Source organism: Haemaphysalis longicornis, unplaced genomic scaffold (genome assembly GCF_048455015.1).
Source record: "Haemaphysalis longicornis isolate Haplotype H1 unplaced genomic scaffold, Haemaphysalis longicornis Haplotype H1 scaffold_13, whole genome shotgun sequence".
NCBI classification, from domain to species: Eukaryota; Metazoa; Arthropoda; class Arachnida; order Ixodida; family Ixodidae; genus Haemaphysalis; species Haemaphysalis longicornis.
The window spans coordinates 6583963-6601776 of NW_027526233.1; the positions used below are offsets into that span (position 1 = coordinate 6583963).

Here is a 17814-nt window from a genome sequence, read left to right on the forward strand (position 1 = left end):
TCCAGAAGTTTCGCATCGGTAGTTTTGAACATTCACATTTATATTATGAAACACCTGTGGGCTATTTATTAAAAAGCAAAGCTGCGAACCACCCCAACATTATTATCGTTCCTTAATGAGTATTGGACGAGTGCGGATTCCTGGGCGAATTGGTGTTTCCTATATTGCTTTAGACTTCCAGGTAAAATTCGGTTTATTCATATATCCTTATTAAACCTATTTAATAAATGTTGCGTGAACAGCTTCACAAACATGACCAAATATACAAATTCTTTATCTCAATATTTGCACGGATGTATGCAAAGCATTCCGAATTGTTCGGATACTGCCATTCAACAATTTCAGACGAATTCGAGTTTGAGCTACATTTATAAGATGGTTCTCAGGGGTGCACTTTCCGAGTACAGTGTCGTTGTCATGGTTCCCCACAGAAAAAACGCAGAATGTGGGAAAGTAGAAAGAACATTTATTACAAATTCACTTTTTCATACAAAGCAGTGTTTATGGCTATGTTCCCTACATTCTCCGTTTCACTCAGTCTAATATTACACTTGGAATTCACTCGCCTTTACGAATCCATCTTTACACTTCCCTCTTAGGTTCCTGTTTACAGTTCCACCTGTGTTGTGATTCCCACGCCAAGTTATCGTTTTTTATGCAGCACTAACAAGTTTCTAGGCCGATTGCAATCTGTCTTTTGGACGAACTTTAAATGGTATCTATAATTTCCTGCACGAAAAAAGGCGCTTGTAAAAATTCAGAGATAAGCTTCGCAATTTACGTAGTACACAAGCAGGCACAAAATCAGGGCACGCTGAAGATTTCCCGCGGTCATCTTGTTCCCTGCTGCTGCAGATGGGGGTATATATGTGAGGGGCCGTCACTGGATTTCCCCACCTTGAAGAGCCATCTACAGAAAATTTCAGAAAAAGAACAAAATCCAGTGCAACCATAAGCCCCTCACACCAAACCACAGGCATGTGAAGTACGATAAATGTATTGCACGAAAATGAAGACGGAGACCAGAGAATGAAATGAAAGGCCACACCAGAGGAGTGATTTACGGCCTTTCCTAATAATTTCACATCATTTCAGTAATCGTTACACAGAGCAATTTGGCCGCATTGTTCAGAACAATGCGAAGCCACTATAGTCATACCGGCCAACCTTCCCGAATTTTAATTGTGCCGTGTTCCAGTTTATCTCGCGAAATGTTTCTGCATGCTCACCCAGAACAGGCAGAAACTTTGGGCTACGAGATAAACTGACATACATTTGCAAAAGAGAAAACAAAAACGTTGCCGCGCCTTCACTTCACTTCAAACTTGACAAGACGAATCACTAGTACACGCAACAGAGCGAACGTCGCACTAAACCCAGGAAACGTGCTTTCACGATACTGACGCCACCTGCGTCACATTTTTGGCTGTACTTAAACTACTTAAACATCCTCCTCCCCCCCCCCCCCTTGTACTGGCAGTTTCATTTTGAACAAGGATCCCACGTGGAAGCCGAAACGTTTTTCATTTAAGTAAAGTGTTCTTATCGGTGGTTTCTTCCTCGGCTATCAGTAAAAAGGAATCGCCAACTTACATTTTTTCTTCGTCCAGATGTGTTGTGGGAGACGATACATCTAGAACTTGCACCGATCTTCAAGTGGCATTCCCAGGAGGTCTGTGCCTGTAATGACTCGAAGGGTTATTTGGGTTAAAATGTAATAGGCTTTAGAGCGGAGCAGTTGGTATACATTCATAATGAAAGAACACTTCAAACTTGACAAGACGAAAAAAAGAACACAGCACAAGCACTCACTAACAACTAAAGATTTCTTACAGAGCTATTTTAGAAAAAGAGTTCTTCCTGTTGGCTCTGCAAAACCACGCACCTTATAGAATAGCTAGAGTTGCTGAAAAACTACAAAGCTCCATGCTGAGGAAATCGTTATGTGAATCCATAACGTTCATGTAGTAACGAACTGATAGAAAGAGTCACTAAACATGAGGCAAAATAAGATACGAAATAGGACGTCATAACACTTGAAGAAAGGCCTCGCATTTTTACAAGTGAATCATACTTTTGTCTGTGCAGGCCTGGGTGCCATCTTTACAAAGAATATTTGAATGAATGTGTTTTAGTTATTGCTTTTTATACCGTTGTTTCCGCTGAAATCAGACTTCATTTCAACTTGTGTCATACGCAGGGGAGTCCTGGTTGTCAGCTCAAGGAACACTACCTGCAAGAAAAAACAGTAGTGCTCATAAGTCATAGCATAGGTAGCCAGATGCAACCACACTTTTTGAACAGCCAGGATCCGATGGGGGTGCAGAACCCATTTTTACACCTGCACCTGTCTCTGTGTAATTCGTCACAATTTCTGTATCATCAAAAAACAACAATCACGCAATATCACGCGAGACAATCATTTGCCCTGCAATACCACGCGAATAAATAAACGACTGATTTGTGCGAATGAGAATAATAAACCACTTAGCATGGTGGAAATGGCCCGCTGTCTCAAAATGTCTAACACCAAATTTACCCACTCAAGGAAAAGAATGAAAAAAATGAGGAGTGTTATACATACGAAAACGTTTTATTGTGCCGTGAGGCAAACTTTCACAAAAAAGAGGCTTGTTCTGGACAAAAGTAAGTTTAGAAATTTCGGGCAGCATTAAGTGGACTACTTTTCTGTAGCACACACCTTGTGTTTATCCGGATATATTACTACAAGTCCAATAAACTAGACACCATTCCGAATATATGCAGCGAGAAAAATGAACATTTCCCGACGGCTGAAACAAAATGATAATACCCAGAGAATAGCGCGATAATATAAGACTTTAATGGGAAAAAATTCAATTATTCAAACAGAGCTACCTGACAATTACATGGGCCAATAACTCGTCAAGTGCGCCCGATTCAGCGAACAGCGTAAACAAAACGCTCAACACATGACGAAGGCGCGCAAACAGAGCAGAAAGCAGGTCACGGGCGCCGTTATCTGTGCTTTCCCGATAGTCCGCTCTAGTCTGACGCAACGAACGCAAGCCCGTGAGTTCATTCAATTGCTGTCGCGGACAACAGAAAACGTCCAGCGAAGCAACCAGTCAGGTAACGAAAATCCCTCTCGAATGCTGCAATTTCAAATTGAAAAGTCCCCAGCGAAAAGATACATCCAATGAAAGCACGGAAACCGTTAAGCGAATATACTCACCGAGTTCGCTTTCACTGGCGCCGGGGCATTGGTCCAACATGCGAACTTAATGCTGGTCGTAGAAGAACGGGCCGTGAAGCGCTGTCAGTCACAAATGGGCTCGCCGCAGCCTCCGCGACTCACGCCGACAAATGAGTCTTGTAACAGCAATCCTCGCTTCATCGTAGGGGCATCACAGCGGTTAAAAGGCTCGAGTGGCGCGAAAACGCGGCCACCGCGCCTGCCGGCGCCGCCATTTCTCTGTATCCCGTCATGCAACGGAGAAATCAACGGCCGCCGGGAGAGAAGGCGCGACGAGCATCTCTTAGAGGTTACAGGGCGTTTTATAGGTTACAACGTAGAGGTTACATGTCAGATTTTGTTGATGTAACCTATAAATCATTATTGTAACCTATAAATCGCTTTTAACCTCACGCTTGTAACCCTTAGAACGGACTGGGATAAAGAAAACATCAAAATGAATCCATTGTAACCTTTATTTTATAGGTTACTTCCGTTTAGAAGTTACATTATGGGTTACCAGGATTAGAGTGTAGCCTAAGAGATTCCGTTGTCATGCGACAAAAAGTACGTTGTCAGACGGGCAGGTGTCTAAACACAAGGCTCAGATGGCATATTAACAAAGTTCACAAAAGAAACGTAGGCATACACTGCTGAGATTGCAAGGTCACTGCCGGAAAGCGTACTCCGAAATTCGACGAATGCCAAGTGATTCAGCGTCATTGTGACTAGTTGAGAAGGGCAATCTTGGAGGCTCCAGAAATCGCAAGGCTAGGTGAAGAATGAGTGAGCGTGCCTTCTATAGCCCTATCCACCAAGAAACTTGGTTATTTGCACAAGCGATACGGCGTTAACGGCACATAGCTCGCCCTCTCAAAGAACACAACGCGTGCATATTGCGTTAGGGCACATGGCAGGCATTTTGTGTTGAAAGTGCCGAACACTTTAGGGGCCCGGCTTGTCGTAATAGTTCGTCCGCGGTCACGCTACCTAGACGCCGCAGTCACGCGGCGTCACACACCCAAACAGAGGCTTCGAAGAGATACCCGCTTGTCGCTCTATTCAGCCTTCCGGTTAAGAGGATACTTAAGAGGAAACTTAAGTGGGCTAAGAGACAAGTTAAGAGGATGCCTGATCAAGAGGTTTGTAATGGCAGAACCATTGGAAACTCCTGGAACCACTGGAACTTGTCCTAATTGTCCCCATTATTTAGTTCTAAGACAACTGCGAATACATTTAAGAAAATATATATGCAATTAGGCAGCAGTCCTCTCGTCGATTTAGTTAAGAATGTTCATTAGGTTAGTTTTTACAATAGTTTTTACCCCCCACCCCCCCCCCCAAAAAAGAACGACGCGTTCAAAATGGCACAGCAAGGTTCGAGCGCGTGCGAGATGAAAGCAAGCACAAAAAAAATGGCCGCGTATCTGCTCCTTTCGTTGCAAATGACGTCAAAAGCCGATAGTATTTGTAGGCATTTGCCAAGGAAATGCCCCCCTTTGCTTTCCCGCTCACCTCTCATGCTGTTCCTGTTCCGTCGCGCTCATCGCAAAGTAAACACACTAAAGGTTTGCTCAAGGCGATTTGAATTTACCGCGTTCCCCTGCTGCAGGCCGCGTTCCTCGATGACAGCGCTGCAGTACGGTGGAGACGCGCGTGAATTGAGGCGGCCGACTACGAGGTTTATAGAACCCCGTGGCCGTGCTCCACGTGCGTTCCAAGCAGAACGTGGAACCTAGCTAGTGGAACCTTTCGTTGCTGTTGCCGCGTGATTTTTCATATGCCACCAGGAGGCGGCGGTTTCCTGCAGTAGATGTTGAATATCATTTGCTATCTAAAAACCAAGCACCCAGGAAATTTTTAATAAAGAAACACTCTAAATATCCCTTGTGTACTAATTTCCCGTGCTATATTTGCGTAATGCCTTGTTCTTGTTCAACAAAGTTGACAAGTCTGAACATATAAACCGGGCTTAGACGTTTACATTTGGCTGTGAGTATATAAGACTATCGCGCAGTAGGCATTTTACTTTGGCCGGGTGGCTGAATCGAGTTACAGACAGACGGACGGACAGACAGACAGACAGACGAAAATTTCTTGGTTTAAGTAGCCCAAGAAAGACTATCGTCTTTAAAAAGAACAGAACTCCCACTCGTGCTGTTGCACGCAGAACAAGAAACAAAAGATAAAGAACAGGCGCGCGAGCAGTGCGAAGGCGGGAAAATTAAATTGCAGCGAAGAAACTTCTGTGCGCCGAAATCTCGTACACACGGACGTTCTTGCTTTTCGCCTCCATCAGAAAAGCGGCCGCCGCGGCCGGGAATCGAACCCGCGACCTCGTGCTCAGCAGCGCAACGCCTCAGCCACTGAGCCTCCGGCAAATTATCACGGCAGTTTCCATAAAAGCTGCTGGCTTAAAATTTGCTGAATAATATTACGTCCCAACGTCAACCAACATAACATAACCTCACCGAACCTAGCGTAACCTAACCGAAAGTGCCATAACCTACCCTAATACAGCCCAACTGCAACAAACCTAATCTAATCCAGCCCAACGACACAAAACACAACCTATGTTAAATGTAATTCAACCCATTCTAGAGGTCATGTGCGTCCATGTCTTGATATAGTAAAAACCGCATTAAATAAAGTATTAACGAAATTACGACGACCGAAAAATCGTCGGATTCGAACCTCAGCCTTCTCGTTTAAAACCAAGTACTATACAACAGCCCTACAGGGGAGCTGCAAACACGGCGGTGTAGAGAACAATTATCCTATAGAATCTACGCGTAGCGTGCTTAGCCAATTGGAGGCGACTGCCGTGAGAAATTTGTGACGGTACTTTTCGCGGTTGCCGGGTGATAGACACCACCTAAAACTTTTGTACCGCCATAGCTAGAGCTCACTCCTTCCGTTTGATCCCCATAGCAAAATTATTTACTTGACAAAATAGAAGCAGTACATAATTGGACCGCATGGATTGTATCCAGATCATTTGATTTCAGCTCAAGCATAACTATATTAAAACACAATTTTTCACTAGAACCATTCCATCTGCGCTGGCAAATCGCTCTTGTATGCATTCTTCACAGATACTGTCATAGCACCAGGCATTCCCAATTACGCACTATAAGCGCCGTCTCCACATCACCGAGATTATACAACCAACTTCGCGCGCATCTACAGCACCACGCGCGCATTTAATTCACCCGCTCTTCCACGTGCTATCCGCTTGTGGAGCGATCTTCTTGATGCCCTCGCGTCGCTGACTAAGCCGGAAATATTCTGTCATCACTTGCCGAAGCACTTTGAAATTTACACTGGAATGGCAACGGTCGCTTCTGTGAGCACCTGTTACTTTATCTTACAAGTAAAACTCGCATGACGCTCCGCCCCCTTTTATTTCGAGTTTTCGCATTGTGTTTTTTTGTTGATGTTCTTATTTCTTGCATAAATTTCCGTGCCATGGTGGTTGTGACGACATTATTTTTTGTACAGCTCATCTTACTTGACTTGTTTATGTATGCATATCGATGACTATTTATTGTAATACTTTTGTTCGCTATTTTTTTATAATGTCCTCTATAATCAGCGACGTAGAATTGATCTGGACTCGTGCCCGTACACGGTTGAGGGATGGCGAGGCGGTCAACTAAGCAGCTTCAGAGCTCACGACCCGAGCAGGACCGAGCCTCGTCCCCTTACGTGGAGCCCGATCAGCCCGCGGCAGCTTATTACGCTATCAAGAAACACCCCCCGCCTCTGCCGCACATTGAGATATCAATAACGCTGAAGGACGTCTATGGCTCCTACCGCAGGCGAACACACTGCCATGTCGCTCCATATTGCATGCACCATATTCACCCGACTCCATATTCATCCATCACCTAATTGCCCTTTGTGTGGTACGCAGGTCACAGTCGGCCATCTCATATGGGAATGCCCTAATAACCCCTCCTTGATCCCCTCCGTTGAGCTATGGGAGAGGGTGCTGCGCAGCTCGGGTCTGCAGAGTGTCGCGGAACGAGCTGTCATGGTCGCCGGCAGGCTGCAGCCGCCGGCCACCCAACGCACCTAATTAGCCAGGCTTTTGAATAAAGTTTGCTCTCTCTCTCTCTCTCTCTTTCTCCTCTACAGGCCCCCCTTACCCAATACCCTGCTGCGCCTGTAAGGCACTTTGAACAAACAAACAAACAAACAAACAAACAAACAAACAAACAAACAAACAAACAAACAAACAAGCAAACAAACAAACAAACAAACAAACAAACAAACAAACAAACAAATAAATAAATAATAAAAAATGAATAAACTCATGGCATCACGCGAGGACAAAGGAGGCGCCACAGACATCGCCTACTTCAAGGGAAACGAATGAAAGCTGCGACCACATTTGCCAGATCTCAGGTTTCTCGCTACAAGAAAGAAGCACGCCGAAAATATGACAAAAATGAAGCTGTCTGCTGTGACTGCGTGTGATGATGTCAGGGTACGGGTGTTATGAACAACGAGACTTGCGCACGTGACGAGCTAAGAACGAGAGGCAACACGTCAGACGGAAAACAAGCGCTAAATAAAAACACAGGACGAGGAGTGGACGGGACAAGCGCTAACTTTCAACAAAACGTTTATTGCAGAACCAGCGCTTATAAACACGTCTGACCAGCATGAAGAGAGGGGAAGGAAAGGGAAACATCGAAAATGGTGGGCGAAACAAGAAAAACGGTGACGTGCCGCCTATGACAAGAAATCCAATTCAAGTTTTGATAAAGCTACAGACGGCCTTCTGACGCATTGATCCCCCGACTTTGCTATCTCTGCCGCTTCCACAATTTCTCTTGTCAGGCCCGAGCGGTGAAAATGTAAGATGGTTGTTTGGTCGTACAGAGGATGACACAGGTTTCCCGAGACACATTTTTTACAGTGGGCAGCCAGCTGGCCGTCGGTGGCAAGTAACCTTGTTCTTGTGCTCTAGGAGGCGAACGTTTAAGCATCTGCCGGTCTGGCCGATATAGTGTCTGCCACACGACAGAGGAATTTTGTACACAACGCAACGTCGGCATTTCACAAAAGCGTCTCTGTGCTTGAACGATGAACCAACAGGCCCAAACCTTTTCCCTTCTGAGAGGCAACACGGGTCTCGAGAGAAACCAGACACATTTTTTATAAACGGGCTCAAAAACTCAAGACGCAGAGAACGCAGCAAAGGGAGCGACAATAAACACACACTCTGAAGAAGGAAAGCTAAAGGAGTGGTCTTCGTACTAAGAGAAATACTTCTAGCACCCGCTAAATGTCACTATTAGGAACAAAAAGAACTAGCTTACACTTCTTCCAAAGCGTCGTTAGGCGCATCCATTGTAGGAACGTAAACATGCACGACGGCTTCACGCTCTGGAGTGTCCAGTGGCCGTGGCGTAGCGTTCGGGTCTTTTGGGGCCGCTGCCTTAACTGGCAGTAATGGTAGATCCACCGTGAACAGTTGTGGCCCCGACGACTCGGTGCGAGTCGAGGCTCCCCGGCGCAAGGCACGGGTGCCTCGATCTGTTGGAAAAGCAGGTGGTCCGCCCGAAGGGCCCCCGCAGTAGGGAACGATGCCCAGGCTACCCGGCGCAAATCTCGAGAGCCTGGAGATGGACAGGCGTCCGGCCCTACGGCGCGGGCCCCTCTGTGCCGGCAGAGCTGGCGACGTCCCAGCGCTGCTGCACGGTCGTCGCCATCGGGTGGATGTCGCCTTTCTTTAGGGCACCCGAACTCCAGCCGTTCTTGCGTTCCTTCATCCGACGTCCTCCTCCTCTTGCACCCCTTTCTGGCACACTCTTCCCTTCTGGCACATACCCGCGTGCGGGTGATTGTCCTACTTTTTCTATAGTCTTCTTCTCCTCCTTCTCCTTCCTCTTCTTTACTCTTCACCGGTACCTGGCGTCTCACTACACTGGGCCTATCGACCCGAAATTCAAGTCCCGACACTCCAAGCCCTCACGAACAGCGTGGAAGGTTGCGGAGCTGCGCCTTGTGGTTGACTCAGCTGTAGGAAAGTGCGTTCTCTGAATCAAATGTTGCTTCCGGAGTGACGCTGGGGCGCATGCCTCAGTTTAAAAGGTCACAGGGCCTACTTTTCGTGAAATGCTACTGGAAGACCTCGGGGAACAACCGTTAATAACCGTTACTTATTAATAATCTACGAAACCACAGACATATTCTGAACAGAAGAAGTAGAAGTCATCCGGTACTTTTCCAAGCGTCCCAAAAATTTTAACCCGGTTTCTTGGGGTCGTTTCCATAAGAGATGCTTCTGGTGCGGGCATGTTCATCGAACTGAAATCGCTTCTCGAGTCGTGCAACTTGGACTTAAATACTCTGTAATGTTTTCTATGTCAAATGGACGAACCTTTAAACAATCGGCAGCATTACCTAAGTAACAAAAATGACCGAGTCGTGATCACAATAGACAACTTTGCCATTTTTAGCCAATCTCGCATGTCTTAGTTTAGTTGCCTGAAACCCGGTTTCAGTTTGAACATCATGCTCGGTGTCAACCATAGCTATACTGTAGCTGTGCCAATCAGATACAGTTTATTACTAGAGTACTGTAGTTTGTAGCACTTAAGTATGCCGGGTTATGCCATTATGCATGTTTTCTAGATGTACAGCCCGGAACAAAAATCCTGGGCCTTCTCCACTCACGTGAAACCTCGGGAGGGGCGAATGATGCAGCGTATAAGTGTATTCTTGGCGCCTTGGCGTTTTTGCCCACGGAGATTAAACCTCTGTCCAATTTTGTCCATTGTTTTCTTGTTACTTATGCACCGTGGCAAAATGACGCAATAAAAAAAGTATGCAGCTTTGCTTGAAGCACGAAACGTTTTAGTGCGAGGCGTTGGAAAACGAGTGTCCCGTTGTGTTCTTTTAGTACGCGTTGCGTTCTAGTGCCAGCCGTATGCTATTGTACTGGTGTTTTAGTACCGCAACTACATTGACGATGACACGAGACGACGACGACGTTCTAGCGCGAGGCGTAAATGAGTTTCCCGGTATTTCAGTACCGTGACGGCATTGACGATGACATGAGACGACGACATGAAACGCCGACAGCCCGAGCCCCTAAGGGGCTTCGCTCCTAGATGGTGTGATGGGATCGGCACGGACGGATCGTGTGTGATTTGTGGATGAAACCACTCGTTGTTTTCTCTGCAGAAAGACGAAAACCCTAAACTGATTCTTGAAATATGCACGTGCCATTCCCTTCATCTAACCCGTAGGGAAGCGACTGCTACTTTCTTAGCTAACATTTAGTTTCTTGTGAGGGAGTTCTATAACTGGTTTTCATGTACACCAAAACGGCGAGAGCAGTGTCGGCGCATTTATTTCGCGATCAGTAATTGTGGCCTACTCAAGCCGATCAGTATAGCTAACAGTAACACAGTGGTGGGCTGGGCAAGTTGGTATGGCGTCATTCTGGACAACAGCGCGAAAAAAGACGTGGACGAAGGGAACGCACAGGACAGCGCTCGTCCTGTCCGTTCCGCCAAGATGTGTGCCTTAATGCGCAGCCGCGCAGAGGGCAAGCGCACAGAGGGAAGTTGCGGTGTGCAACACAAACCAGGGTTTGTCCCGTGAAAGACGGGTATAGTTTATCGGCAAGAGCTACGTGGGTCAGAGTGGTCGATGCGTCAATACGCGACTAAGTGAGCACAGACGGACTCTGAAAGTCACTACCTGCTCCCGGCTAGCAGACCACTGCCGCGCATGCGGCTGTTACCCTGTGTTAAAAGAAACAACCGTTCCTTCGAGACACACCAGGCAGCCAGGCCGGGAAATAATTGGGGCGTTTCGCATAAGGAAACTGGGAGACGATTGTGTGCGCCAAACGTCAATAGCGCTTTGTGACAAAGAATATGCGTGCTTAACTAGCACGTGCCGCCAAACTTGATGTTCCTACGTTTTGTAACCCAGTTATCAGCTCGGGAGTGTCCCTTTGTTTATTATTCATCAGCTTCACGTTAAGGGTTTGTGTGTTGACTGTCAGGGGAAGGGGGTACAATGGAGTGTGTTCGATTTGAATGCCTTGTTTTTTCTCTCTCTGTTTTCTTTTGCAAACGTTTACATTTCGCACGCATCCCGTGAATGAGCCAGTTGTGAGTCATCACTCGTCCTATCCGTTCCATTCGTTCACGTCTTTTTTCGCGCTGTTGTTCAGAATAGCTAACAACTAGGTGGCTCACTAGGTGGCTCACTAATAGCTAGGTGGCTCACTGTCACTGCAGTGGTAAATCGCCTTATTGACTGGTGGAGCGAACTGCGTTGCCATTTTGGTCTAGTTCAAAGCACTGAGTGGTGCCACACTGCACGACTGCTTCATGAAATGTTTCAGGATGAAAAAAAAGCATTTGTACCGGCTTTTTGCTCGGGCCATCATAACGAAATGTGACAAAGTGAACAGAATATTTCAATCCTAAAATCCCTACCCCGTGAAGCTTTTTGAATACTTGTCCGGAGTTGCTCGTAAAGTCAATGCTATTGCGAGTCGTTTTGAAAGAGCGGGCTTTTCCTACGGAGTGGCAGAAGCAGTTGCTTCGTGTTCGGGCTTGTAATTTTGGAACTGCTGTTTAGATGCGCTACACAACAGCGTGCTTTCAGAGGCAGAGAAGGAGCGGATGTTGGTTCGCTCTCCCGCGTGGTTGCTGGCGAGAATTCCCTGCTCAAAAGTCTGCCAAACAACCTAGAGTTGTTAGAGTACTTTGCGTTCTGAAGGCCCGGCTATGTTCGCGACACGCCCTTTCGCACATTTCACAAAGTCATTTCTATTGTCACAGCAACTTGCAGCACATCAATCGTCGAATGTGAGTGTGCAACTTTGCAGGCGATGTACTGTTCTCTTGAATTGAGTGACAATGTTACTGAAATCTGGCGGTCTGTCGCGAAAGCTACTGACAGTGCGGACGTAGCTCTTTTTCCAGAATTGTCAGCGGTAGTGTTCGCACTTCGTTGTTTGCCTGCGTCGCACGCCGCTGTGTAGAGGGTGTTCAGTTTCGTGACTGTAAGGAAGACGGACCACAGAAACAAATTGAATGCAGGGAACCTGGAAAAGATTCTGTACGTTCAGTGTAATACGGAAGAGTATTTCGCCTGCTGCAAGAAGTTTTAGCCAAGCGAGCTATTTTTCGAGAAATTTAATAGCGCTGCCATGTTACGAGGTGTAGTAACGCTCCTGAAGAGCATCGAGTTTTGTGCGACGAAGTACAATAATTATCTTAGTTTTGCTTCATGTCAGTTTTGCTTCATGTCAGGAAGTCAGCCAGTGTTTTTATGTCTCACTGTTATCAATCTGACATGTGTACGACGCGGTGAAGGGCTTTCTTGCGTGTCTCATGTTGTATTGAGAGGAAATTTAGCTAGCATACTTTTTTCTCTCTTAGCATTGTGGCAGGAAGTGGTGTGCTGCGAGGTGACGCATTTCCATTCTGGAGTCATACTTGTAAGACATTCGCTGGGTACGCTGGGAAATTCTCGACAGCAGGTCAAGGAAACAACGCGTGGAGGTAATCAAAGAAGACGAGCGTCGTTAGAACCACGCCCAGAAGCGACAAGAGACAAAACACCACGCCCACGCTTTCTTCTCAACGCAGTTATGGCATTACACCCTTGCGAACACTGACGTCTATGACGATGCAAACATTATTGACAGCGAAACTGTTGAGAAAATTGGTAGAATTTCGGGTCCGCAGTTAGTAATGTTAAGAAAATGCCGAGCGCACGTGAGCACGTTCCTCGTGGCGACCGCGCGGCAGTTACAGAAAACCAAGAAAATGTCGAGCGCTCGTTGGTGCGTGCATCGCGGCGTCTTTGCTGCATGTTTGTCAAGCCCAGATGATAGCTACACTTAAGAAGATTGGCCAACATTGGGGGAAAAAAATCTCCAGCGTCCAGCGTGCTAGGTACGAGACGTGCTGGGAACAAGAAAGATTCCAGCGTTCGCCGTAATCGTTGCAACACTTGCTCAGAGCGCGAAAGACACGTCATAGCGTACGCCCCTTCAAGGTGATGTCCAACGATTATGACTTCCAAAAGAATGAAGGAAGCTAACATTCGTAGCAGCAAGATGGAATTAAGGTCGTGGCGGCAACTAAGAGAAAGCAAATCGGCTGCAATCGGGACTTAAACCGTCGGGATGGTCGCGAAGGTTTCGGACAGCTTCGCTACCTTCAAGTCTTACGCGTTTGTGACAGCTTCCTTCGTTTTTTGACAGATTCGCTGTGCGTCGATTCCCAGGTATTTAAGGTATCCACCGAATTTCTTCGTATTTTTTTTTTAACCGGCGCAAGGCACCGGCTAAGAGTACATGCCCTATAGCGGTTCCGCATTGCGGCTTCTGTGGGCGAAACAACTACTGGCAGATCTTTTTTAACCATAACACCCTAGCAGCCAACCCACTCCCGCCGCAATTAGGAATATCAGTGAATGGCAACGAGTTCACCAGTTTCATCGAGGAATTGCCAACTAAAGCAACGAAAGGCGAGAATGTGACTTCATTGTAACGGCATTCATGATGCCATCGTCAGAGATTGCTTGTTGTCACAATGTATCGCACGTTTCTGCTTGGCGGGATCCGGCACTGCTCGAGACCGATTGAGTATGCGTTGACCGACGTCGGCGACAAGTGATCGGCACAACAAGCAGTTCCCGATGGAAGTTATTGCTGGTGCATCACTCGTAAACAAAGCTTTTATGCTTGCTTCCGCAAAACACTGCGCCACCTGAAGTGATGCCCGTGATCAGCTTCTGACGCTTCGTAGTTCAAGTAGACGAATGGACCAGCGAATGACTAGTGACGCAACTGTTTCCCGTAAATTGGCCCCTTTATCTATAGGACCTACCACCATGACATTGCCCCAAATGTCCTCAGCTCCTGTTATGACAAATTCTGTTTCTCCGCTTTAAAGCATTGCGCGGTTTGTCCGTGCCAATACCGCTAAGTCTGAGAAAGATGGAGAGCCAAACGTTTTGCTGAGCGTTTAAAGGCCCCTTAGGAGAACGTCCTTACCGGTGTACCGGTTACTGTAGCAGCCCTCGCCGTAACTACCCGTTGGATAATCAGGTCGGAGCTGTCCAGCACCTCAGCACAGCGCCCACCGTCTGTTAAGGAGCATAGAGTTTCATTACTAATATATACTAGAGGGAAATTTGGCGTTATTGTCTAGGGGAGCCGCGTTTCAGCGAGCGTTCCGTCTTGTACCGGGAAGGCACGTTCCACTTATCCTTGACATGGCTCAAGAAGAAGCTGAAAGTGACCTCTGGCTCCAGAAAGCAACAATATTCTGTAAACGATTATTCTTTTTTATTATATAGATATGAAGCTAAAGAAACTTACTTGCCAGTGATTATTAAAAGCTTAAAAAAATGCTACCTTTTTTTGTTACCTTTGACTTCGAGACACAAAAGAAGCCATGTGGCTAACCAAGCCAAGTAGGCGAAGAACGTCGCTAGCTGCAATGACCCAGACTGCACGGCGGCCACGATTGCAGCGCCAGATTTCCCTCTAGTATATATTAGTATGAAATTCTAAGGTCAGGAGGGATAGGGGTTGTGGAGACAATTCCAAAGGGGATTTTCGAGCGCTTCGACTGATCCACATGCAGGGAGATAGGAGAGCGGTAAAGCTAGGAGATATGCGCTGCAGGCGGTAGCGACAAGGCAGGGTTGGGTTTGCACCAGTCGCCATAGAACATTGAAAAGTTCGCACAGCGCAACGGCGCAACAAGGTGCTCAGCGTCTTGGATATTTTTCGGGGAGCTCAACGACGGGCATCTTTTTTTGTTCTTTTCAGGTCTGAAGCGTTCGTCATGCACGGCACGCGCGCTGCTGTGCACAGCGAGAGGAGCGGCCGCGCGTCACCACATCCGGCTCGCGGTCAACGTCGACACGGAGGGCACAGTACCGACTGCTCACGCTCCTGAGTTGTGAAGGTGGGTGCAATCCGAAAGAAGAACACTGCGTGCGTGCCTGCCAGCCTTAAAGGGGCTCTGTCAAAAAATTTCCGAGGCGGGATACCTACAAGAGAGTTTGTTGCCGGGCTAATTGGTGCATGTTAAGTTTAGAGGAAACCAGTTGAACATTGAAACAAAGGACTAAGTGTTAACAAGGACGCGACAGGGGCACTGTCCGTTTTATTATAAAGGTCAAATATATACGGGTAAAGTGAACGCTTATCATGTATGAAAAAAGATAAAAATATTAACCACTTGCTTCCACAGCAACGTACCTTCAAGGCCGAAAAAGCTATCGCGGAAACGGGTCCTTGTCATGCCCGTTGCACCACGTCTTCGCACATGTATGCCTCATGTACTCCTTTTTCTTTTCGGACAGCAGTACCCACGGGCTGCTCATGCATGCGCTGCCTTTTGCGTCTATCAGAACGGCTTCCATGATTTCTCTCGACAGCTTGTTTTAAGTGCAGGGAACGTTAGGGCCGCGCCTTGTCGTCGTAGCTCGCTCGCTGGACCCACACGGCGCTGGCCACACGGCGTTCCGTCGTAGCAGCTGTCGTCACGGCGTAACGCAGACGCTTCGAAAGCCAAGCGGTTTATACAGTCATAAGAATTTGAAACTCGTGAACCGCTTGCGCTTGTCATACATCTCCCCGTTGTTTAGCGGAAAGAAAAGTGTGGGTACATTTGAGGCAAAATATACGTAATTCACCGGCAGCGCCCGCGTTCCTTTAGTTAAGGACGCCTGTTGGGTTCGTTTTTTCTATAGTGAGCGAAAAAAAGTAGCACTGCAAGGCCGGCACGTGCTGGAGGAAAAGCAAGCACAAAAAAGAACGAAACTCTTGCTGGCCCTGTTTCAGGCAGGGAGCAGTGCGAAGGCGGGAAATTTGAATTGCATTGGGTAGAAGCAGTGAGCGGATAATGGCGCTACCGCCCTCTATTGTGAATTACTGCTATGCACTTCCGACAGCTTTCACATTGAATGGAACGGCTTTGATTTTTTGTTCTTGCTTTTGTTTTTGGTAACTCGTAGAAAGCTTCCTTGCCCTTGTCATGCTTGAACACTAAGGTGGCGGTGGCGATTCGTGAATTCCTAACGAGCTAATCAATGACTCTGATTTCTCTCTGAAGGAGAAATAGAGGGCGGTGAGCACAGTAGAATGATCGACTACTTTTGAAACGTGAGACCCATCCCCAACTCACAAAGGAGTGGAACTGGGACGTATTTAGGACCTAAATTGCCATACTGCTTCATTAACTCACGCAATGCAGTGTCATCTTAATGATGCCGGGTTAGTAGGAGAGAGGAGTGATTAAGTAAGTGCGTTCCTGTAGATGTATATGTGTGTTTGCGTATGAAAATGTAGCCATTGTTTTTTTATCCTGTCGTAAAAAAATCAATAATTTTTCCTGGAGAGCGAGCCTTGCTTACAAATTTGATTCGTATAAACTTCCCTTATCATTCCCCTTTCACACCGCAGGTAATCTCCCTGTATACTGTAATTGTATTCAGCTCTACAATGCGCTGCTGAATGAGTAATGAATAAGCGCATTATGGGTTTGTATCATTACAACTGAACACATTGGCTGCTAGCACAAATTCTTCACAATTCTCTGTGAGAGTAAAGGGGGATAGAAAGACACATACGTGTGAAGAAAGTCGCTGTGATACTTGACAGTTCCATCGTTGTAGCTGCAGTCATTCCGACGTTGCTAATTTGGGTCATGCAGGGCGAGGAAGTAGACAGCGGGGATCGGTGGTGGGGTGCGTCTAGCGACCTCCCGCTGTTTGCATTCCTTGTCCTCCTGCGGCGTTGCGGACAGGCTGTATCTGGATGGACTGCCCGAATTCAGCCTACGTTCTATTCGCCATTCCGTGCCCCATCAGCGCCGGGCCCTAATTTTAGGCTCCAGTGTGTGCACCCGCCATCTAAAAGCACGGAGGCCAACGTCTTGTGGGCGACGTGCCCTACCGGTGAAGTTCGTTAGTAAAACATCCCTACCTAGTCCAGCTGACAGTCGCCCTGCCCAGTCGCTTTATCATTAAAGTGACGACATAATACAACTTTGTTCAGTTTGAAAGAATTAACCTTTGGTAACTCACCCGGCCCTATTCCAACCACGGTATAGGTTTTTTAAACGAAAAATACAAGCTATATTGAGGAACCTTCAAATGCCGTGCGATAGTGACTTAATATGGGGAGGTGTGACTCAATATAGGCCAGTACTAAAAACCACGACTGGCTCTACCTCTAATGCCGGTCATAGTTTGTTGACTGCGCGTTAGCAATAAAGTGCTGTTATAAAAATAAGACAAAACTCGAGGCTCCACTACAATCAGCCGGGCATGTTTCTTTGCGATAAATAACCGTGCCCCACGGCACATTTAATGCCATTCCCATCGAATGTCATTCGTTCGACTTATTCGTTCGACGCGCGCCTAGACGACCAAAATTAATTTCATTTGGAAATGATTGCAGTTGCGATGGGTAAAAACTTTCGCAGAGAAGATATTTTAGTAAGTGCTTCAATATTTGCGAAAACTTTGAAGCAGCAACTTAGACACGTGGCACTGCAGCACTTCGGCTTCGCCCACTGCCATCGCACGAG

The 17814-nt window shown here is 46.9% G+C and overlaps 1 protein-coding gene and 1 long non-coding RNA gene across 3 annotated transcripts in view; one reads left to right on the plus strand and one right to left on the minus strand.

Moving 5' to 3' along the window:
* The window catches only part of LOC144164230 (protein stum homolog), a 335875-nt gene that overhangs the window by 52739 nt on the left and 265322 nt on the right, over positions 1–17814 (plus strand). For both annotated transcript variants that reach the window (XM_077694749.1, XM_077694748.1), the window contains exon 2: positions 15045–15183. The gene's annotated coding sequence lies outside the window, so the exon portion shown is untranslated. The remainder of the gene's footprint in view (positions 1–15044; positions 15184–17814) is intronic.
* Positions 1606–3744, minus strand: LOC144163991 (uncharacterized). Its single transcript, XR_013320983.1, has 3 exons — positions 3215–3744; positions 2152–2233; positions 1606–1680 (listed from the first exon to the last, which is right to left on the minus strand). It is a non-coding gene; the product is annotated as an uncharacterized LOC144163991 (long non-coding RNA).